The sequence below is a fragment of the Lampris incognitus genome, chromosome 3 (genome assembly GCF_029633865.1).
Source record: "Lampris incognitus isolate fLamInc1 chromosome 3, fLamInc1.hap2, whole genome shotgun sequence".
NCBI classification, from domain to species: domain Eukaryota; kingdom Metazoa; phylum Chordata; class Actinopteri; order Lampriformes; family Lampridae; genus Lampris; species Lampris incognitus.
Genome location: NC_079213.1, coordinates 108,164,897 through 108,190,468, shown reverse-complemented (window position 1 = coordinate 108,190,468; position 25,572 = coordinate 108,164,897).

Below are 25,572 nucleotides of genomic sequence, written 5' to 3'. Positions count from 1 at the left end.
TTTGGACACCAGAGGTCGCTGCTTACACAGTATAGAACTGGTATGAACCCGGTGTGCCAGCTCAGTGGCAGCTCCCAGAGAGCAACGTCAGGCTGTTATACTATACTATACTATACCATACTATACGATTGTATACTATACTATATGATTGTATACTATATGATTCTATACTATAGTATAAGATTGTATACTATACTATACTATACGAGTGTATACTATACTATACGATTCTATACTATACTATACGATTGCATAATATACTATACTGTACTATAATATACGATTCTATACTATACGATTCTATACTATTATATACTGTACTATACTATACTACTATACGATTCTATACTATACTATATGATTGTATACAATACTATACTATAGTATAAGATTGTATACTATACTATACTATACTATGAGTGTACACTATACTATACGATTCTATACTATACTGTACTATAGTATACGATTGCATACTATACTATACTGTACTATACTACACGATTGTATACTATACGATTCTATACTGTACTATACTATACTGTACAGCTCTGTATATTAGTAAATAAATTGTTGCTGTGAGCAACGTTCTTGATCAACTGAGTCAGCTTTATAGCTGTTGTAGATTTAAGACACCATCTGCACAATATAAACTGTTGGAGTGGCACCACACACAACATTTCAACTGTCAGCAGCTGTTGTGCTGTCCCTCCGGAAATTTGCACATGCAAAGTAAGGTAAGTCTTTATTGTCTTTTTATTAATATCATTTTCTTTTCTTTTTTTCAATCAACTAAATCAGACAAATATTTCGGAAGTTGCTCGGTCAATACCTCCACTCGCCATCAAAAAGTAGGTCACATATTATTTAGTTTATACACGAGTCTTGCCAACTTTTGGTTACATGCTCAATTTGCACCACTACTTTAATTCAATGCTTTCATTGATTAACCATGCAGTTTATTTTTATATGCAATCAATCAACAAATCACGGTATTGTAAACACAACAAACACAGACACACACACACTTCCTCATAATGAAAACTGAAGCAGACTGAACTTTGAGGTGGCAGTCAAAAACTGACGCACCGATTCAGGACAGTTTGAGTGTGTAACTGCAGAAACAGCACAGCACCTCTTAACCAGCAGTGTATAGACTGTGAAGGAGACCCACCCCCCAGGACGGCTGAGGGCCCCGGGGTCTGCTTAACGGCCGTGCAGAGAATAAAATATATATATATTATATATATATAACTTGCCAGAAACTGTAAACCTTGGGGCAGTCCCAGACCAGACAAAGTGAAGAAGCCTTTGTAACAGCAGTCACACGCTGGTGAACTGTTCATTTTTCCCCAAGATGTAGGCTATCTAAACAGGGGCGGCACGGTTGGGCAGCGGTTAGCGCGGTCGCCTCACAGCAAGAAGGTCCCGGGTTCGAGCCCCGGGGTAGTCCAACCTTGGTGGGTCGTCCCGGGTCGTCCTCTGTGTGGAGTTTGCATGGTCTCCCCGTGTCTGTGTGGGTTTCCTCCGGGGGCGCCGGTTTCCTCCCACAGTCCAGACATGTAGGTCAGGTGACTAAATTCTCCCTAGGTGTGAATGTGTGTGGGTGTGGGTGCGGGTGTGTGTGTCGACACACAGGGCCGGTCTGGCGGCCTGTCCAGGGTGTCTCCCCGCCTGCCGCCCAGTGACTGCCGGGATAGGCGCCAGCATCCCCGCGACCCTGAGAGCAGGATAAGCGGTTCGGATAACGGCTGGATTTATACACAGTCACACGTTCGCTTTGTGACAAGCAGTTACAGTACCGCCGGTTAAGGTCAACGCATTTCAGGGAGAGGAAAAGTGGGTCTGTATCGACTGCTTCATGAAGTGGACAAATGAAAGCGGAGCGCGGCAATTCACGAATACGACGACACTCGAACCCCGTACAGGAAATGCAGAATCCACACGCGGCAGGCCTCTGGATGAACGGCGTTCACGGTTTCTATTTGGGAGGAAGAGCTCCTATGCGGGGTCGAACTCGACTCGAACGCGGCGCAGCCTCCCCTGCACAAACAGCACAGCAATAGGACACCACGGTCAGCCAACACTTTATTCAGCCTAACCTTAAACACATGCAGCTGCAGACTGGGTGTAGACTATTACCTGCTAACTCATCAGCTGGGGTATTCAACTTGGTGTGTGTGTGTGTTTGCGTGGCTGACAGGAAGAGAATCTCAGCAGCTGCAGTTCCTTGCCTGCGTAAGCATTTACTGCGAAGTACAGTACACGGGGACGTTCAATAAAACCCAAGTGTTAGCCTCACCCTCCTGTGGAATGGAGAATGATGAAGCATGTAAATAAGCGGGAAGATGGATGCGTAGTCACGCCTGACCTATAAGAACCAGAACTAGCATGACGAGCTCGTGACGATGCGAAGGTATAGTAGGAGCACTTGAGCGGCGTGCCGAGATGGATCCGGGGTCACCGAGTCCCGACAGATTCACACGTGGCCCAGCCGCTCGGGGTTCGAAGGTGATCGAAGTTAGGTCAAGTTCCACTTGAAGCCATAGGGATGGGGATACGGCCAATTATCGACGATAAGCAAAAACAGAGCGCACAAACCCTCGCCAAGGCCGGACAGTTTGATGAACTGCGATTTCATCGGGAAAAAAAAATAAATCAATATCTCAGATCATACACTGAAAAGCTCATCGACCGTTCACATCTGCTTCCCAAATCTGGTGAAATCAATCCAGTTGTTTTTAAGCAATCTTGCTGGCAGAAAGGCAAAACAAATGGGGTCCAAAATACCTTCTTTTTTTTTTTTTTTAAATCATACCCTTTGAGTAATTTGAATCCGAATATCACGGAAAGGTGACTCGGTTCATCCGGACACAACATTCCCATGAGAAATGTTTCATCATTCTTCATCCAAGTGGTGTGCAACATTTCGTCGCTCATCTTCAGTCTCGACAGACCGCAGGAATCGCCACCCCCTCCATCGTGCAATGCTGCATGGCATCGCTCTTGGGATCATTGGTACATGCAAGCTTCTCCGCCACGGCAAAGCGGCGATCCAGGATGAGGAGGTGCACATCCTTGATAGGATAGGTTTGAACGGGGCGTCAAGGAGGCCTTCTATGTGAAGAGGGAAGGACCACCCATATTAGTAAGTAGTACGTAGAGGAGTGCATGCGGACGCGGTCAGAGTCACCACTCCCCAAACAAGAAACAGGGTTGAACACAGATTTCAAATGCCAACGTTGTCGTAACTGTTTGTAGTGGAGCTTTCTCTACTTGCTCATATCCGCTTAGTGTAATCTCAATAAATATAAAACCGCTCCACCCGGTACACCGACAACACCACTAACAGTCTGGATACAGATTTGTGAGAGGACCGCGAGAGCTCCCGACACATTTTGCAAATAAATATTCTGACCAGCACCTCAAAGGTCATCCTAGGTCAGCACACGAGAGCCCGTTTTTATAGTCGTGACGTATGACTCACGCCTCAGTGGGTCTGAGCAGGTCAAGACAACGGACCGCTGCAACGCAAAGGCTGAGAAGATGGAGTGTGACTGTTGCTTACTGACCTGAAAGAGGCGTCTTTATTTATAGACCGCAGACTTGACTCAAAAGTGGAGCATCACGAAACAGAGCTGAGCATCCGGCGCGCATAGCTTGTGACTTATTTAGTAGGTGATTCGCACGTGGAATGGAGAATTCCCATCTATCCCTGTGTCTGGTTAACAAGCGTGCAGGGCTGCATGAAAACGAGGCAGACACCCTCTCCAGCTATCGCTGCGATGTGCATACATTTGGAATTGGGGGTTTTTTGGACTCAGATCAAATCTTGATATGATACGGATTTCATTTCAGTCTCGCGTACTCTTGGTGCCCAACGACATGGACTCGCAAGCCACATCACACCTAACAGAAATATTCCTGTACAACCTCAGGGGCCATATGGAGGCGGGGGGGGGGGGCAGTTATAAGGTTAGGGTTGGTGTTCAAAATTATTTTACTGACATTTCTTATCGTCACAGTGGTTTCTTGTCTAGCACGCTGGGTTTGATTCCTCCATCAGTGTGGAATTTGCATCTTCTCCCCATGTTCACACGGGTTTGCTCCAGGTACTCTGGTGTCCTCCCACAGTCCGAAGACAGTTGTCTTAAATGAACTGGAATCTGTAAATTGCTCATATAACGTGAATGGTGTGTTAGTGATTGTATGTGTATGTCCAGTGATGGACTGTTGACCTGTCCAGGGTGTCTGCCTGCTTATCCACCCAATGCCTGTTGGGATAGACTCCAACCCCCCATGATCCTGAATTGAATTAAGCCCATACAGACAATGGAAGGATGCATTTTATATATATACTATATATATATATTTTTTTTTTAAAAAGACCAGAACTAATAAGTGAGTTACCAAAAAGAGTACAAACTGGTGAGTCCACACACAGTAACAAAAATTCAAACACTATGATAGATGGCATTTTGATCCCAGCTGGATTGCCATCCATCAAAACTGCCACAAAAGACAAAACAAATTCTGCCCTCATTTGGTGTGCCTCTGAATTATCCTGATCCTGATATCAGGAGAGACGACGACGACTACTACTACTACTACTACTATTACTACTACTACTTCCGGCTGCTCCCATTAGGGGTCGCCACAGCGGTTCATCCATTTCTTCCTGTCCTCTGCATCTTCCTCCGACACACCAGCCACCTGCATGTCCTCCCTCACCACATCCTTAAACCTCCTCTTTGGCCTTCCTCTTCTCCTCTTCCCTGGCAGCTCCATATTCAGCATCCTTCTCCCAATATAACCACCATCTCTCCTCCACACATGTCCAAACCATCTCAATCTTGCCTCTCTTGCTTTGTCTCCAAACCGTCCAACCTGAGCGGTCCCTCTAATATAATCGTTCCTCATCCTGTTTTTCTTTGTCACTCCCAAATGAAAATCTTAGCATCTTCAACTCTGCCACCTCCAGCTCCACCTCCTGTCTTTTCATCAGTGCCACTGTCTCCAAACCATACAACATAGCTGGTCTCACTACCATCTTGTAAACCTTCCCTTTAACTCTTGCTGGTACCCTTCTGTCACAAATCACTCCTGACACTCTTCTCCACCCACTCCACCCTGCCTGCACTCTCTTCTTCACCTCTCTCCTGCACTCCCCATTACTTTGGACAGTTGACCCCCAAGTATTTAAACTCATACGCCTTCATCACCTCCACTCCTTGCATCCTCACCACTCCACCGTCCTCCCTCTCATTCACGCATAGGTACTCCGTCTTGCTCCTACTGACTTTCATTCCCCTTCTCCCCAGTGCATACCTCCACCTCTCCAGGCTCTCCACGACCTGCAAACTCAATCTCTCCTCAATATCAGGACTGATGACACCTGATCAAAACTGCAATGAAGCTATTTGCCTTCTTTGTCTATATTATATCACCCCCTGGCCAAAAAAACCTGCAAAAAACCCTGTAAAAAGGTGGATGTTAGCGGGTTTTTTGGCCAGTGGGAAAAAGGGTATGTATGTGTTAAAGTAAAAAGACACAAATTTATGGAGCACAAAAAACTGTGGGATATTACAAACACTAAGCAAGAGCAAGTACTTGCACGTAAATGGTGTATTTCAAGAAAACGTTCCCCTTAATTTTTTTTTCTATCTTTATTTTCTTATTCCAGTTGTAGTTGCACCTTATTTAACGTGGTTTAGGGTCATAGCTGTGCTGAGAGGGAGCAGCTGGCGACAGTTCTTTTTCTCAGTGCCAAAGAGGAAATGGTCCTCAATCACACTATCAACACTTCACAGTGTAAACAATGGCAAAAAGCCCAATTGCCCTTTGCTTAGGTCGTGTTGTGTATATGCTGTCTCTTCTGAGAGGAACACAGCTATAATTCGGTTGAGATGGATGAGGAGTATGATGATGTGGCGGGGCAGCAGCGGAAGTAATTGATGTATTTATGCTGTAATGTTTCCTCTGACATATCGCGAAGTGTTCGAGGGTTATGTCTGGAGCTCCTTTGATCGTGATGTCTGTTCTCATACTAAAAACCCTACAGGGGGCGTCCGGGTGGCGTGGCGGTGTATTCCGTTGCCTACCAACACGGGAACCGCCGGTTCGATTCCCCCTGTTACCTCCGGCTTGGTCGGGCATCCCTACAAACACAATTGGCCGTGTCAGCGGGAGGGAAGCCAGATGTGGGTACGTGTCCTGGTCGCCGCACTAGCGCCTCCTCTGATCGATCGGGGCGCCTGTTCAGGGAGAAGGGGTAACCGCGGGGGGAATAGCGTGATCCTCCCAATGCGCTACATCCCCCCGGTGAAACTCCTCACTGCCAGGTGAAAAGAAGCGGCTGGTGGCTCCACATGTATCTGGGGAAGCGTGTGGTAGTCTGTAGCCCTCCCCGGGTGAGCAAAAGGGGCGCAACAGCAACTGGGACGGCTCGGTAGGGTAATTGGCCGGATACAGTCGCAGGGGAAAGGGGTAAAACCTAACAGAGTAAGAAACGGAAACTAGAGCATTATTCATGAACGTTGGCTTGTAGCAATAAAAGAAACATGAGCATGACTTCCTTGTGGTTGAAGTGCCCATCAGCTTTTTTTAAAATATTCAGTCAAACTCTTCCTACATCCCGACGGCTATCGAGTGAGTACATGCACGGAGAAGGAAAAACAAAATCCGGTCTCTGTGGCCGCCCTAGACGTTGCTAACACGGCAAGCGAATCTTCTCTGTACCCGCTCCTTATCAGCCAATCAGGAGAGTTCTTTGCAAGCCGCTCCTTTCTTGCTGTTGAGCCGTTTGTGCGTTCACGAGGCTCTTGGACAGAGGTCGGGAGCAGGATTTCCTCGCGGCACGTTTTCAAAATATAGCTGGCTCTTGCTAATTTGCACCCAGGATCGCTCCCCCCCCCCCCCCACCACCACTTTGAGTCTGGTAACTTTGCCTTGCCTAAGCAACACGCTAGCCAAATGCTCATCGTCTGCAAAATCAACACACGGCATCGGGGTAAAAACAACAAAAATCACAGTGTTTGTCACAAAATACGGTATCGCCCTACAATCTACAAGGGCTTTCAAAACTGGCTAGCATCAGCTAAAATCTATGGATAAAATTTAACCAAGTCCTCACAATAGTGGTTCTCAAACCTAATAATAATATGATAACAATACATGTTATTTGCGCGCGCCTTTCAGAGCACTCAAGGGCACCTTACAGAACACAGTTAAAAAACAAGCAGCACTGTGTCAGACAGCATAAATCAAAACAAAGCAGGGTAGACAATAAAAAGTTAACACAACAGATAATTATAAAATCATCATCTGTGCAAAACTCAATGAAGCGTGGATCAGACTGAATATGCCAAGTTGAAAAGGTGAGTTTTGAGATGGGATTTGAAGGCTGAAAGAGAGTCAGTGTTGTGAATGTCTTGTGGGAGAGAGATCCATGGGCGGGGGGCAGAATGACGTGTTCCACACCAGTGTTTCTCAACCGGGGGTCCGCGGACCCCTAGTGGTCCGTGGTGTAATTGCAAGGGGTCCGTGAAAATAAAATATCTTTAAAAAAAAAAGATCCTATGACATGTATAGAAATAGGATTATTTTACTCAAATGTGACTGAGACCTTTATCTACCTAAACTATAAAGGGTAACAGGACTTTTTTCTCTAATTACATCTGTTTCACAAGTGTAATTTATTGTATTTTAATAAGAGATCTCGCTCCCGTTTGCATTGTTAAAAGTTACTGCATAAAAATTCTGTTGGTACATATATCTGAAAGTTACTGAATACATATTCTGTTTTGTTACATATATCTGAAAGTTACTGAATACATATTCTGTTTTGTTACATATATCTGAAAGTTACTGCGTAAGAATTCTGTTTTGTTACATATATCTGAAAGTTACTGAATACATATTCTGTTTTGTTACATATATCTGAAAGTTACTGAATACATATTCTGTGTTGTTACATATATCTGAAAGTTACTGCATAAGAATTCTGTTTTGTTACATATATCTGAAAGTTACTGAATACATATTCTGTTTTGTTACATATATCTGAAAGTTACTGAATACATATTCTGTGTTGTTACATATATCTGAAAGTTACTGCATAAGAATTCTGTTTTGTTACATATATCTGAAAGTTACTGCATAAGAATTCTGTTTTGTTACATATATCTGAAAGTTACTGAATACATATTCTGTTTTGTTACATATATCTGAAAGTTACTGCATAAGAATTCTGTTTTGTTACATATATCTGAAAGTTACTGAATACATATTCTGTTTTGTTACATACATCTGAAAGTTACTGAATACATATTCTGTTTTGTTACATATATCTGAAAGTTACTGAATACATATTCTGTTTTGTTACATATATCTGAAAGTTACTGAATACATATTCTGTGTTGTTACATATATCTGAAAGTTACTGCGTAAGAATTCTGTTTTGTTACATATATCTGAAAGTTACTGCGTAAGAATTCTGTTTTGTTACATATATCTGAAAGTTACTGAATACATATTCTGTTTTGTTACATATATCTGAAAGTTACTGCATAAGAATTCTGTTTTGTTACATATATCTGAAAGTTACTGAATACATATTCTGTGTTGTTACATATATCTGAAAGTTACTGAATACATATTCTGTTTTGTTACATATATCTGAAAGTTACTGAATACATATTCTGTTTTGTTACATATATCTGAAAGTTACTGAATACATATTCTGTTTTGTTACATATATCTGAAAGTTACTGAATACATATTCTGTGTTGTTACATATATCTGAAAGTTACTGCATAAGAATTCTGTTTTGTTACATATATCTGAAAGTTACTGAATACATATTCTGTTTTGTTACATATATCTGAAAGTTACTGAATACATATTCTGTGTTGTTAAATATATCTGAAAGTTACTGCATAAGAATTCTGTTTTGTTACATATATCTGAAAGTTACTGCGTAAGAATTCTGTTTTGTTACATATATCTGAAAGTTACTGAATACATATTCTGTTTTGTTACATATATCTGAAAGTTACTGAATACATATTCTGTTTTGTTACATATATCTGAAAGTTACTGAATACATATTCTGTTTTGTTACATATATCTGAAAGTTACTGAATACATATTCTGTTTTGTTACATATATCTGAAAGTTACTGAATACATATTCTGTGTTGTTACATATATCTGAAAGTTACTGCGTAAGAATTCTGTTTTGTTACATATATCTGAAAGTTACTGAATACATATTCTGTTTTGTTACATATATCTGAAAGTTACTGAATACATATTCTGTTTTGTTACATATATCTGAAAGTTACTGAATACATATTCTGTTTTGTTACATATATCTGAAAGTTACTGAATACATATTCTGTGTTGTTACATATATCTGAAAGTTACTGAATACATATTCTGTTTTGTTACATATATCTGAAAGTTACTGAATACATATTCTGTTTTGTTACATATATCTGAAAGTTACTGAATACATATTCTGTGTTGTTACATATATCTGAAAGTTACTGAATACATATTCTGTTTTGTTACATATATCTGAAAGTTACTGAATACATATTCTGTGTTGTTACATATATCTGAAAGTTACTGCATAAGAATTCTGTTTTGTTAACTAAATCTAAGTTACCACTGAAAGCTCTTATTTTTGCCCCAAAGAGTGAATAAATGCTATAATGCAATTTAAAATGCAGTTTCTACTGTTTCTATCAAATTGCAACCCCCCTCCCCCAAGATCAGGTGGAGGGGTCCTCAGGGTAGATCAATAATACGCAGGGGGTCCAGGACCCCAAAAAGGTTGAGAACCACTGCTCTACACACACACACACGTGCACATGCGCACACATCACACACATGCATGCTCACTCTTTCACTTGGGTCTCTCCTCTCTTAAGAAAAATATACACAACAGAAATATTCCTTTATGCCGTCTTCTGAGTTATTTAAAGGGTAACAACAGTCAGTTGAAAAATTTTGATATTATGGGTGGTCCGGGTGGCGTAGCGGTCTATTCCGTTGCCTACTACCACGGGGATTGCTGGTTCGAATCCCCGTGTTAACTACTGCTTGGTTGGGCATCCCTACAGACACAACTGGCCATGACTGCGGGTGGGAAGCCAGATGTGGGTATGTGTCCTGGTCACTACAAAAAAAGCCACAAAAAAGTACATATATATATATATATACACTACCGTTCAAAAGTTTGGGATCACCCAAACAATTTTGTGTTTTCCATGAAAAGTCACACTTATTCACCACCATATGTTGTGAAATGAATAGAAAATAGAGTCAAGACATTGACAAGGTTAGAAATAATGATTTGTATTTGAAATAAGATTTTTTTTACATCAAACTTTGCTTTCGTCAAAGAATCCTCCATTTGCAGCAATTACAGCATTGAAGACCTTTGGCATTCTACCTGTTAATTTGTTGAGGTAATCTGGAGAAATTGCACCCCACGCTTCCAGAAGCAGCTCCCACAAGTTGGATTGGTTGGATGGGCACTTCTTTGAGCAGATTGAGTTTCTGGAGCATCACATTTGTGGGGTCAATTAAACGCTCAAAATGGCCAGAAAAAGAGAACTTTCATCTGAAACTCGACAGTCTATTCTTGTTCTTAGAAATGAAGGCTATTCCATGCGAGAAATTGCTAAGAAATTGAAGATTTCCTACACCGGTGTGTACTACTCCCTTCAGAGGACAGCACAAACAGGCTCTAACCAGAGTAGAAAAAGAAGTGGGAGGCCGCGTTGCACAACTGAGCAAGAAGATAAGTACATTAGAGTCTCTAGTTTGAGAAACAGACGCCTCACAGGTCCCCAACTGGCATCTTCATTAAATAGTACCTGTTAGAGCCTGTTTGTGCTGTCCTCTGAAGGGAGTAGTACACACCGGTGTAGGAAATCTTCAATTTCTTAGCAATTTCTCGCATGGAATAGCCTTCATTTCTAAGAACAAGAATAGACTGTCGAGTTTCAGATGAAAGTTCTCTTTTTCTGGCCATTTTGAGCGTTTAATTGACCCCACAAATGTGATGCTCCAGAAACTCAATCTGCTCAAAGAAGTGCCCATCCAACCAATCCAACTTGTGGGAGCTGCTTCTGGAAGCGTGGGGTGCAATTTCTCCAGATTACCTCAACAAATTAACAGGTAGAATGCCAAAGGTCTGCAATGCTGTAATTGCTGCAAATGGAGGATTCTTTGACGAAAGCAAAGTTTGATGTAAAATAAATCTTATTTCAAATACAAATCATTATTTCTAACCTTGTCAATGTCTTGACTCTATTTTCTATTCATTTCACAACATATGGTGGTGAATAAGTGTGACTTTTCATGGAAAACACGAAATTTTTTGGGTGATCCCAAACTTTTGAACGGTAGTGTATATATATATATATTCCGCTCCTCATTAGTTGAGCACTTCTATCAACACCATTGACAGTTTCTGGGGGACAAAAATGCTATATATATATATATATATATATATATATATATATATATATATATATATATATATATATATATATATATATATATATATATATATATATATATATATATATATATATAATTCTGGAGGCTGTACAACATGCTAGAAAAATTACTGCAACCTGCTCCTGGATTCACATTCTATGAGGGCGGTGATGACGATAACATCATCACTGTACATAGCCTCCCAATGGCGAACTGTTCATATTCTATACACCATTCATATCCCCACTGAGAAGGCATTGCTGTTTACAGTGGTGACTCTACTATCTGGTGGTCATTCAAATCCATCCATTTTTTTTAAAAACACCTTTTTTTGTGTATGTTCAGAAAATTATCTGGCGACCTACTGGAGGATCTCTACCCACAGACTGAGAATCACCGGTCAACACTTCGACAGCCTATCTAGTCGTATCTTTCCTTGTAAAAATCACTTGCATTCAATCTGTATTACATCTTTATCAGAGGACTCCCATACTGCAGGCCTGCCACTGTTTAACATCCAATGAGAGGAAACTCTCCCAACCGTAACGGCGCTCGTTGATCAGTGTGTGGGCATATTCATTGATATTTCCCAGACAATACATTATGCACCACTTTGACCCATGTTAGGGTGTACTTCACCTCTCTCCGCCTTATGACATTATGCCCCACGTGTCCTCCTACTTACCAGCAGCTGCCATCGATCCAGCCTCTTGGAATCCCATACGCCTCCGTGACAGCCTGTGTCTAATGAGTGGGTGCTAGTTTCTTAATGCCGCATGCAGGGGACATTAGAGGAAGAAAACTGAATCACTGGGATGACTCACCAGCCCAATGGCACTGGGGCTGCTCTGCTGATGTTATGATCCATCTGTCTGAGTGTTAGCTCAATACAGTGCCGATATGCCACAAGGACCAACACTTACTGCATCTCTCCTTTTTTGAACTCACGCTACATCCTAATAACATCGATGGCTTTCACCCTTTGTAAGATGTTATCACTTTTGTTCGAAGGCTGGTGATTGTGTGTAAGCGAACACACGGTTCAATTTTGCAAGTCTCTGAAAATGACTTAAAGGCGTTTTTGATGCTTGAATGCTCCTACCGGTCAGAAGGAAGTGGTTGTTGGTCCGCCAGGCAAAGGTGGAACTGACATCTCTTCCAGGCATATTTTTCTCCAAGAAAACATAATTAGACAAAGACAGCAATATCACTTATCAGCATTAATATCAATACCAATTTATTTTGGTCGAGGCAAGGATCAAACCAAGGGAGTCAGTTTGTGGAATAACTGCAGTGATGAGTTGAAAGCATGTGGTGCTTTATCTGAACTGAAAAGACTACAGAATCAAAATATTTAACGATTATGAGATGGAGCACTGCCAATTTGTGTTTTGTTTTGTCCAAATGGGTTGATAAGTTTGATACGACTGACACTGATGTCTGTAAACTGAACTTTCATTTTCTATTATCAATGCATGAATAGTATAAGGGGGTAGGACTAGAAAAGTTCTCAACTTCTTCTTACCCCTTCTGAACGTGATTGGTATTATTTGAGTTGTCTATTTGTCACGTGTATGTCTGCCGATGATTTTTTTAAATTTGTTTTTATTGCTTATGTTTTCTTTAATGTGTTCAATAAAATTTATTGAGTGATTGATTGATTGATTGATTGATTGAGAGTGCTCAGTATCCCCAGCCCGGCCTTAACCAGTAATTAATCCGGACCCAAATCCTAACCTTAACCCGAAATTTAACTGCTACCTAAATTTAATACCTAATTTAACCACTACCTAACCTTTTTTTTTAAGCAATATATTTATTGAATTTTGTTTGCAAATTTCATCAAAACAAGTAATAGCACAGTGCAGCAAACATTTTCACCCTACCCCCCCCATAACCCCGTCCCTATAACAAGTAATACAATTCAAAGCAGGGTTAAAGACGATAATAAAGATAAAAATTAAATTAATAAAAATAATAAAATAAAAATAACAATAATTTCTTTCACAGACTGATTAGAGGGTGTGGGTTTTTTTTCAGTTGCTTTTACGCATATAAACAATCAGATAGAGTTGTTCTACTCCCCCAGAGCTTGTTCTTGCTGAGGCAAGTTATCAACATTAGTATTACGTCTTAAGAAGTACAGAAACCACTACCTAACCTTAATCCTAAATTTAACCTTTACCTAACCTTAACCCAGACTTAATTTAACCACTGTTACTGTATTTGTTGTCACTATTAGTCAATTCACCAACCTTAACAGCTTTCCTAGGAAAAGATCAGCCCCTTGATGGCTAGCTAAAGAGCATTGTGAGTCCAGCTGTTTTTTGGGGGGGGTTTGGGCCATTTCAGCGGTCGATCACAGTGCTTGTTTGTGCTGTATGCTTAAATTTGCACATCTCCTTAAACCTTTATTCATCGTGTCAACCCTCTCTTAACCCTAACTGTTGAGGTGGGAGAGTCACTCATGTCACAGCTGATAACAGATACCGTATTAGCCTTGAGAACTCAAATCAAATGCTGGACCATGAAACCATTTGCTGTTCTCCGTGAACTCAGAAAGACTCATTTTCTTTGATATTGCACAGATTTCCTCCAATATTGCACTCAGTGTGAAATTCCTTTGAAATAGAAATGCAATCCTATGGTGGGACACTATATATACACGTATAGTCTCCGTCACAGTCTCCGGGGGGGGGGGGGGGAGATAAATCACTCGGACTCGATTACGATCGGGTTCCGTTGACTTCTTTATTATTTCTCCGGCCAAACGGCACAGTCTGGAACAGTAGCAACTCTGCTTACCACTCGCTTCAACCTCGCCCACTCTCTCTCGCGTGCGTCCCCCACCGAAAAAGCTCCCACCAGGAACTCTCCTCGGGAACTAAAACAAAGTGGCCAAAACCCATATAATGACTATACATTGACTAACAATATTCTCCATTTTTAAAATAACTAATAACAGAACATTGTTTAATCCTAAACTCAATCTTAACCTCACATAAACATGAATAAATAAAATCACTGCTCGAGCAGAGGCTATAACGCTCCGCGGAGGATAGCTCTCTCCGGAGATTTGATTTGAAAGGCCAATGAGCAAAGTGACCTCTTAGTCTGATTAAATGTGGGTTGTCTCTCTGTCTCATCAGATAACGTTTGATCGAATCACACATGCCCGAATGGCGACTGGCTCGCCAGGCCTGATGGGAAACCCCCTCGCCGTCTGTAGTCACTGTCCCAAATGCTAGAGAATCTCATTCCACGTCCATTCACGTTGTCTCATAATTCATAGAGTTGCCAGACATATTAGAGTACTCCAGATACGCTTTAATACCTGGGTGTCTGTGTTTCGGCAGAGGCACAGCAAACGTACCTCTTTGTCAGTCAAAAAAAAGCTAGATGGATTAACACTGCAGCCACAACATGAAATCTGATAGTCAAGGTCAGTCATATAATCAAGGGAACACAGTAACAATGGGCAACAGGATGAACCAGATTTAAACCAGCGAGCGATCATTTCACAGCTTACGGGTGCACCAGGGCGAGACTATCAACATATCCCTCAGCCTATTTTGGGGGCTTCCTTGTGTAAACTGCAATTTCCTTTTTTCCATTATGATAAAAACTCTGAAATGACATTAAAATTCAAGTGTTCAAGTGCATGTTTAACGTCTCTTATGGTAGATTTCATACTTGACTGGTTACCGGAAGCAATAATGCTCAACATGTTCTGGAGTTACTACTTGAAAAACAAGTTCACGCTATCATAATTATTATTTATAGATCCTCCAAGCAAAGATGCCAAACTTTAAAGACAACCGGCATTGCTTGTGGAACATATGAGGAAAAAAAACCCAATTTAACAGTTAACGAGACCTAGATAATCAACTAAAAATAAAACTGTATATGAAAGCATACAGCAAATTACACATATTTTAGATGTAGTAGATTAAATTAGTAGGTTAAATCAATAATTAGATGTAGACATAGCATTGCACGAGTCCTTTCTTTTTTAAACACGTAACCATCAATCAATCAAATCTTACTTTATTCAGACACATAGGTCCATATTTAAAAAAAAACAAACAAAAATATAACACAGGGCAACAACACAAAAATATATCTAAAACAGCAGCTCACAAGTCCACAATGATTAAAACCTATTCAGACACTTGCTCCAATGTTTCCAGAAACAAGAGGAGTACCTTGTGTCACTTTGTGTAGGCTCAGTTAAAACCATTATAATTACAAGCTTAGAATCAATTAATCGACACATGAATTTGTACATAAAATACCTCAACACAGTATGAAAAGTGGGAACATCATCACTAGTCACAAACATATGACTTGCACATGTCCATCTTGGAAGCTTGAGCAAGATTCTGAACGCATCATTACACGCTACCTGCAGCTTTTTCCTTTTTGCTTGGCTATAATTGCGCCACAAGTGGGCTGTATAGAGTGGAGCACAGTAGGCCCTAAAAAGAGCAGCTTTTAAAATCCTCTGTACACATGTGAAATTTGCATGCCAGCATATTGGCTTGTGCAAACAGTTTGCAACACTGGCGCTGCACATCATCGTCATCACATAAACAAAATGTCCGAATGATCTCCGTTCAATCGATGCTGTTTCTAATTACCCCCTTTCTCTCCACAAGCATCTGCAGTAGAACAGCAGCTAAATCAGTAAAGCTACAATCCTGAAGATTGCTTGTGTGTGTGTAGTGAGTGGGTGGGTATTTGCATTGGCCTGTGATATCTCCAAATCCCAAAGATCCATCTGAAATGAGGTGGAGACTAAATAAATGGTCAGTGCCCTTATGTCAGTCAGTACCTTTTCCTACTGCCGGACAAAAACACACATTGCGGTTAAACCTGAGTATAGCAGGCTACTGTACTGATGTTTATGTCAGTTTAGGGTCTTTAATCAGCTTGTTCTGCCATTTCTGCTTGTTAGCCCCAACATCTTGGCTACTTTTTTTCTATCTCACTAGTTGCGTTTCCATTCACCTGTTTTTATGCGCATTTTCAATTTGTGCATAACAAAATCTGAGTGGAAATACTAAAAAAAAAACTTTTTTAAATCTCGAAATACTGCACAAAAAACGTTTGTACACTTGGGGAGGTGGAAAAGTTGGTGTATCGATAAAAGTGCAACGGAAACATTCAGTGAATAAACGACGTACAGAAATCACCTGACTTGAATGTCACTCAGGCTTCCGCTCCACTGGAGAGACGAGGAAATTACGGCAGACGAAAACATCAGACGTGTGTGGACCGATGAGGAGGCCGCAACGTCCCTTGAATACAGGGGCGAAGATCTGATATCAACTCTGGAGGGGACAGTGACATGACAGTTCCTCAAGCGCGATTCCTGAGGGGGACGCCAAGAGTAGTGCTGTAACCAGGGGTGAAATATTGGGGGGGGGGGGGATATCATATTTTTCCCAGGCTGGGGGGGGTTGTGTGTCCCCCCCCCGGATTTCCGCCTATGCTTGAATAAATATAAGAAACAAACACAAACGCCATATTAGGTGGGGAAACAGCAACGAAACGCCCCCGTGTATCAAGAGCTGCAGGAACAAATGTTGGACAAGGGCAAAGCTAAAGCCAGCTTCTGGTGTTTTGTCACACCGGATGAAATTCTGGGCGAAAGACGTCTGGTTACGGCTATCAGCTCCTCCTTCTGACTGGAGAATTAGCGCCACCTACTGCTTGTCTTGATAAGCTAAGAAGCGGATGGAAACACGCATACATTCGTATTCACTTTCACCGATTTTCTGAAATTTCGGTTAAAATGTGTGACACATTTGGATGGAAACCCCGACTGCTGCAACCTGATATTTCCTTCCACATTTGGCTGCTACGGTGAAGACGTAAAACACAACATATGCCATATCCCTTTCACCAGGGAAACCCTACCTGACAGGAACCATTCAGACAGGGGTCCCCAATAGGCGGCCCGCGGGCCACGTCCGGCCCGTGACTGGTTGATTTATGGTCCTGCGAGAATTTTTGGAGAAATGCCAGAAGGAAGAATTTTTTTATTTCCCTACCAAACAGAAAAAAAGTTAATTTCTTAGTAAAAGTAAGACTAGTAATATATCGAAAAATAGATGAAAAATCTCCGTTTAAATTATAATACCTGCAACGTATCGACACCAAAACAAACTAACGAACAACATGCTGCTGGAGGTTGAGTGGCCCGTGGTTTTAAAAGTGGCCCTAAAAGCGGCCCGCTATGAAAAGTAAATGGGGACCCCTGCATTAAGATGAGCAACTAGCCATTGTCCTAAAGAAGACAGTGGTAGGAAGAAGCACAAAGGACATTTGTTTGCATATAGACATTTATGATCGAAGCCTCAGCCATGTCTTCGCCATCCTGGACCAGGTAGAATGTGGGCCTTGCCTTGAGGCCTCATTTGTATTTTATGTTAACCTTGTCGACAATGCTGTGTGCTACTGCAAATGCAAATGCAGTGATACATCTCCTGTGAGTAAGTAAGGAATTTCCATCAGCCTTGACTTTTCTTTCCACAGAACTGCAGAACTGACACGAAGGTGGTGATTGTTTCTGTGCGTTTGTGTGCGTGTTGAAACTATAGTAGCCACGAGACTTGACTTTATCAGTGGCAGCTGCTGCTTTCTGACACAGGGGGATGCATAGTTGTCAGTTCTCTAATGGCAAAGAAATAGTATTCAAATCCACCCTCGCCCGGCGGTGTGTAAATTCGGGGCCTTGCTTTTTGCTCAAAGCCACGCAGCATAGGGCCTACTTATACCCAGTGTCGCACTGTGTTGATTAAACGATGGCGGTGAAAGGGGGGCTTCGAAAAAAATTCTCGGGTGTGGTGAAGCTTTCTCAAAGAATGTGACCAGGATTCTGGAAAACGCTGGCCTGTTTAACCAGCTACGGTTTGCTATTTAATTAGCAGGTCACTGGGGCGGTCGTGTCAATTTAAAACACCTTGTTATATATTTTTTCGCCTTCAAGAAGAATGTTGTGCTCATGTCGTTTGATTTGGTGCAGAGCTGCACACAAGAGACCAATCCCTTGCACTGGTGAATGCACTTGGCATTCCCATGAACTTGACCCTGGACTTGACCTCTCTCCCTCTCTTTCTTCGTACTCGACACTCCGTGCTGACCCTGTGTTCTCCCCAACAACTACAACGACCAATCTCTGAGTACAAGCTGAACATGCATGTTCCAGCACATTCACCTCACCTTTCTCTTTACACAATGAGGCCACGTAACCAATTTACACTAAACTCTCAAGAGGTGCCGGGGTGCAATTATCCGCCTGATAACTCCCATTCTACCTCCTTTCTTTTCTCTTTCTTACACCGCAGAAGTGCAGCCAACCTTTCTGGTCGCTTGGCCTCGCTTTTGTTTGAAACGGAACGCCTGCCAGCATGATCACATGTTGATGGACTTGACATTTCCTTGGTCTCTCTGTGGCGACGGCGTAGGCGGAAATCACAGCGTGGGTGGGCACAGAGGAAATCGGGCGGGCCTAGCCCGTCCAAGTGCAAACATACTTGATGGGTTCTGAAACGCACGTGTTAACCCAAATTGCCCATTACACCTGTATTTGCCTGAACGCACGAGAGTTTAAATCATACAAGCCTAATGCGTCATCACAGGCAACGTTACACGCACCAAGACATACGCTAACAGCATAGCATAGCATAGCATATTGTAACCGGTTATTTTCTTGTCCGGTGCGGGATTCGATACGAGTTGTACTGCACCACAAGGCGACGTCACTAACCGCTCGGCTAAAGGGTCAGACCTTATTAGTAGTTTACAGTCGTCACCCTCTCCCGGAAGCGCGCCCCCGCGCTTTGTTGTTCCCGCGCTCCGAAGAGACTTCTAAGGATCTGCACACTTCCGGATCCCACCGCTGCCACCAATGTAACCGGTTATTTTCTTGCCCGGTGCGGGATTCGATACGGGGTGTACTGCACCACAAGGCGACGTCACTAACCGCTCGGCTAAAGGGGTCAGACTCGTTAGCTAGGGGCTAACGTGTCTTATTAGTAGTTTACAATAGCATAGCATAGCATAGCCTGGCACGGCGGCCACATGAACCACATCAGCATAAAATCCAATTGTACACCCAACAAAAACTACATCCAATATACACTAATACTGAAATAGGCTACTACAGTCCTGAATTGTAAATTAGCTTACTTTTGATGATTACAGCAGGACACGGCGGGTCTTGGTGTTGTTTCCTTATGGTCCAGCGAGATTCGGTCAGTTCTTTTCCAGACAGCGGGGTCAGAGTTCAGTCTGTACGTCATCACTGACGCCCTGATACCCGTTTTTATCCAACTGACAGTCAGCTGTCAGTTGGATGACTGACAGTCTGAACGTGAGCTGAACTTTCCTCCTCCTGCTCCTCACGTCTTCTGGGACAAACTTAAGCAAACTGTTTTGTTTCGCCATGATTTCATTTTCATTATTATTATCATTATTTTTTAGTTTTGTTTGTGCCAGCTAGTTAACTTAGCCAGTTACTTAGCTTAGCTAGCCACCGGTACAGCCGTCGTCTTTTTCAGTCGCAACAAGCGAACCCGGCTCTGTGTCTCTCCCACTTCCGTCCGCATGTTGCCCAATAGTGATCCGATGTAAACCGATGTTTTTCAGCGCAAAAGTAGTTTTTCATGCTGTAAGGGGGGGGGTCTCGGAGCTTGTAAAAGGGTCAACCGCTCACGTCGCCATTTTGACCGGAAGTCTTGTCTTAACCTACATTACAAGTACCTGGCTAGCGGAAGTAGGCTTCTGTTCCTCTGTGCAATACGCCCATTTCACGCTGCGGCCATCTTGGATTAAAAAAAACCAAGCGGTGGGAATTTAGCCACGCCCCCTTCTTACTTAATTGAAAACACTGCTGGAAGCAACATGTCGTACTGCTTTGTACCATCCTGCAACTCCTATCAAAGAAGGGAAAGAGATAAATCTGTATATATGTGTGTGTGTGTATATATATATATATATATATATATATATATATATATATTCACTAATCTTTCTATAGTGGATAGCTCTGTTCTGACACATCATCTTGATAACAGGAAAATGTGTGGATTTATATTGCTTCCCACATATATGACATATCCTCATGTGTCCAGTGAGGTTTGGGCGACTCTACCTGATCATGACTACGACGTGAAGCCCCTTTCTGTGGAAGACCAGCTTGACGCAGTAAAGAAACGCATCGCTTTCCTGGAGGACGAAAATAAAAAGCTGAAAAGTGAACGTTTTGGTCTAGAACGCTTCCAGTGTGCGCCCAATCTGATCAGGTTTTACACTGGTTTTAAGGATTACCACACCCTCAAAGCACTCTTCCTAGCTTTACAGCCTACTGCAGAGTCCGTGGTGCGATGGACTCAAATGCAAAGGAACAGCCATAACCTAGAACACATTTCTGTGTCTGGCTTCCATGCAGAGCATGTATCGCTGATTGATCAGTTTATCCTATTCTTGTGCTGTGTGAGGCAGGGCTTTTTTGCTCTGGATTCATCTGTATGATTCAATGTGTCGCCGGCCACAGTCAGCAGGAACTGTACGACGTGGGCCAACTATTTGCTCTTTATGTTAGGGACCCCCCCCCCAATATAGCCTAGTAGAGCAGCAGTAGATGAGCTAATGCCACCAGTATTCAGGGAATTCTACCCAAACACAAGAGTGATACTAGACTGCACAGAGATCCGCATCGAGACAGCTAGTTCGAAGGTTTTGAACACCATGACATACTCCCGTTATAAAAGTAACACTACACTGAAATCCCTAATTGGGATCACTCCCTCAGGGTCAGTTAGCCTGGTAAGTAATCTATACACAGGATGTATTTCTGATAAGGAGATGACTAAGAGGTCAGGTGTTCTGGACCTCTTAGAGTTAGGTGATGAGGTCATGGCCAATAAGGGCTTCCTTATCAAAGACCTGCTCGATGAAATAGATGTAAAACTTGTCATCCCTGCATTTTTAGGCCCAAGTGGACAGTTTAGCTGTGATGAGCTCACAGACACACAGAGTACTGCTGGCTTGAGAATACACGTCGAACGGTCAATAAGATGCATAAAGGAGTACCACATTTTTGATGGAGTCATACCCCTTTCACTAAGTGGAACAGTCAACCAACTGTGGACTGTGTGTGCTCTCCTAACACATTTTCAGGGACCACTGCTTTAAACCTTTGTTAAATTCAGCTGACAAGAAAATAGTGCACACAAACCTTAGATAGATTGAAACATATTTAACTTCATTTCAGTACAGTCCCATTTTTAGCCCACACCTTGAGATGAGCAATCACTATCTTAGTTTAGTAAACAATTGGTGATTTGAGTTGGTAGCCAGTTCCAGTTTATTGCTACAACAGAATGACAGTTGACCAAACATATTTTAGTTTAAAATGAACCAACAGTTTTGTTAAAGTTAAAGGACAAAGAATGAAAATATGGTAGATGGGAAAATCTAATGTATAAATATTGAATGTACAGTATAAAAATGAAATGTATCTTATTTTTTATTTTATTGTGATTAAACAGCTTCTTTGAATACAGCCCTGTGTGTGTGTGTGTGTGTCTCTCCTCACTGGCACAGGAGAGGCAGAAAGTACTGGAAAAAGAAAAGATCCAGCTTGGTTTTCATATTGTGGTAAATGACGGTAGGTGCTCGAGGTTGGTAGTCCAAACCATGTTTGCTGCTGCTGGCCCCGGCTGCATTGATTTCCGATTGAGTAAGAAGGGGGCGTGGCTAAATTCCCACCACTTGGTTTTTTCAAATCCAAGATGGCCGCGGCGTGAAATGGGCGTATGCGCGGGCTATACAGAGTGAAAGAGGCGGGGCTGCTCGCGATCTGGCATTTGCTAAATGCACTGCCACTCAAACGATCTGACCAATCATCGTCATAAGGTAAACAAGACGCAAGGAACAAGAATTGTTTTACTTTTGCTGGTCGCGTCGAGTTTTCCAATTAATTACAATAGTGTTAGAAATGATAAATGATTTTTTTTCAATTGGTAGCTAACTCATCCATTTTAATGATTATGATTTAGATGGCACAGGCACATCCGGGCACACCTGTGGTAAACGCATTCACACTATGAACAACTTGGGGAAACCAGGGTTGGTTGGCACACTTTTTACTCTCTGCCATATTTCTCTGGCATCATTTATGTTAGAATATATTGTAGCGAATTCTGGCCGAATTCGCTACAATATATTCTAACCAGCAGCACGTGAGAGCTTTAGGTCTCAGCTATAAATAAATGTTTTACTGTACACGTTTTTTTAATTAGGTGATTCGTGATTAGAGTCATGCTGTGCATAATGTTAAAACGCTATAGTTACAAATAACGAAGCAACCAATAGATACAATTTGAACATTTAATTCAAACACGAACCAGAAAACATAAACATGTAATAGAATACATCTGCCCATTCTTAAAACCAAACAACATTTTCAAGCAATTCATCAGTAGGGGTGTCTAATTACTTTTGCCATTGACCATTCAAAATAACAATAACTAACTAACAATATAAACATTGATTTTAATCGTTCAAAATAAGTTTTAAAGCGCTCAAAATACCCCAACCAAAAATACATTAACAGTTACAAGTTCATGAAAAAGAAAACTATTGTTAAAACATTTGACATTAAACAATTTATTGTTAAAAAAAATGTCGTTCAAAACAATTATTGTTAAAAAAATGTAGAATTTGAGTAAAAATATTTAAACATTAAACTCATGAAGCTAATAAGAAACCCATTATAGCATGGTTTGTACGATGCACATTGCCCCTGTAATGTGACAGTGTGCGTTTAGTTTTAAAATGCACAGCCATGAACCTACGGCCTACTGTTATCTCTCCTTGTCTCTCTATCCCCCTTTCTGCGTGTGTGTGTGTGTGTGTGCGTGTGCATGTGTGTGTATGTGTGTGTGTGTCTAAACGACAATTTGTGAGTGACAGTAGTTATTTCCGTGTCCCGAGTACGAAGTTTGAAAAATGATCCAGCAGAAAATGTTCTGCACTTCCCCGCTCGTCTGATATGAGTGCAGGACAGAAATGTCTGTGGGCAGGACGACGCTGAAATATGTAAACATGCTTCCTGGCTATTGTCAATAGCTTAATCTGTCTTGTTCTGTCCTGCAAATTTGGTCAGATTTGTCTCTATAATAGTGGATAATGGTAGCGAGCAACAGGCTTTAGTATAGAATGTATAGTACAGTACTATAATGTCATAGCCGTGTTGTAAAATTCCAGGGATTCCTGAACAAACCCGTCATCTAATAAAATTCCAAGATGATGATAATGATGTAACAAGGGGTAATCCTGTTTCCTAGGTAAAGATTTCAAACTACCCCTTGTGTAGCTGTATAGCTCTGTTTTGAAAGGCCACCACCCAGTAGAGGGCACTCCAAAACTAGGTGGAGGGCTGGGGGGGGGGGTACTGGGATTGGGCCAGTTTGTGTGACTGATCTAAATCTGACTCTAAGAGACAGGAATCACAGTTCTGGCAGTGGTACTGGACTGGGAGTGACGCCAGGGAGTGCACAACTCGTGTGCCCATTTTTTTACACGTAACACTGAATCCAGAATTCCCCTGGCTGGCTGTTGGAGAAGGGTTCGACTCACTCAAGACACTGTTCCTTCTCTGGCTTTGATGATGACTTACACCTCCTTTTTTTTTAGCAGCAGGGGCTTTGGGCTTTGGGGCTTTGGGGTGGTTTCTTGCTGCTTTTGGATGGGTTTTTTTTTTATTTTGGCTTTTTTTTAAGAGACTCTCTTTTGCATTTTCTTTCTCCTCCTCCAGATCTTTCTTCACGGGTGTGTCTGTCAGAATTGTCGTTTTCCCTTTCCTCCTCACAGCACCTCCCACTTTCCTAGGCCCAGCCTTGGGGAAAGGCCGCAGCTCCTCAGGGGAAACCCTCCCAGTGCTGCTGGGTCCAAGCACAGCATTGTTCATGTGACAGTGCAGCCCAGGGGGGTTGGGTTTGCCCAGTCTGTAAAGTAGCACGGGGCAAAAATCCTTGCCAGGAAAGCCGTCCGTGTTAAAAGGGAACACCCCCTGTTGCTCTGATCCCTGCCTGAATATTTGCCTGGGTTGCAGCTGCTGGATGTGCCGTGGCGACAATCCCAGGCATATCATAGACGGACAAGGTTTTGCCCGGGTTTGTCAGCATCCCCCCATCACAAGCTGTATTTAAGTGCCTCTTCAGAGGCCCGTACACAGTGCGGTCAAGTGGCTGCAGCTGATGGGAGCAGCGCCGTTCTCCTTGGCATAGTTGGCTACTGACTAACAGATGCGACTCATATTTGTTGAGCAGGAGGAGGCATGGGCTCTCCTTTGAAAACTTTGCGGATGCATCGAAGTGCTTTGGAAATTCAAAGCAGCGTTCCTCCTTCACCCAGCCTGACAAGGACCATTTATTATGAAATGGTCCCTGATGTTCAGCCTAGGGAATATGAGATATGGCAGAATGCTGTTCCCTGTTGCAGAAACTGCACACGCAAGGGTCACGAGTGTCCCTTGCTCTGCAGAGGTGAGGGGCCCGATTTGTTTGCTACAACTCTATTTGTTCTATGGACTGTGGTCACTCCCGTTTCGTCCATATTCCAGATGGCTCCGAACCGTCACATGGGCTGTGCGACGTGTGCGACTGCGCAGGGCCTTGCGCCTGGCCTGCAATCCTGCAGCTTTGGCTTTTTTTAAATACATAATTGTTTTATGACTGTTCCTGACCCAACATGCTTCTAAAATTAGATGCCTGTGTGTCAATTCCATTATGCATAGTTAAGGTCACATGAAAAAAATCTAACAAATTATTCAGGTGGTTGTCATTTTCGATGTTGTGTAGTGCGTGCGCCATCTCGCTGATCACTGCGAGGAAGAAGGAGAGGGGGGAAACAATGCTGGCTGCACGAATGGATGAATGTGTCAACACTTTCAGAGATGTGGTGACTGAGCAAGGGTCCAAAGCTAGCGGGTCCATGTGACCGTGGCTGTAGGATGCACGTAATGACTAAAATCTGAATGAAATGC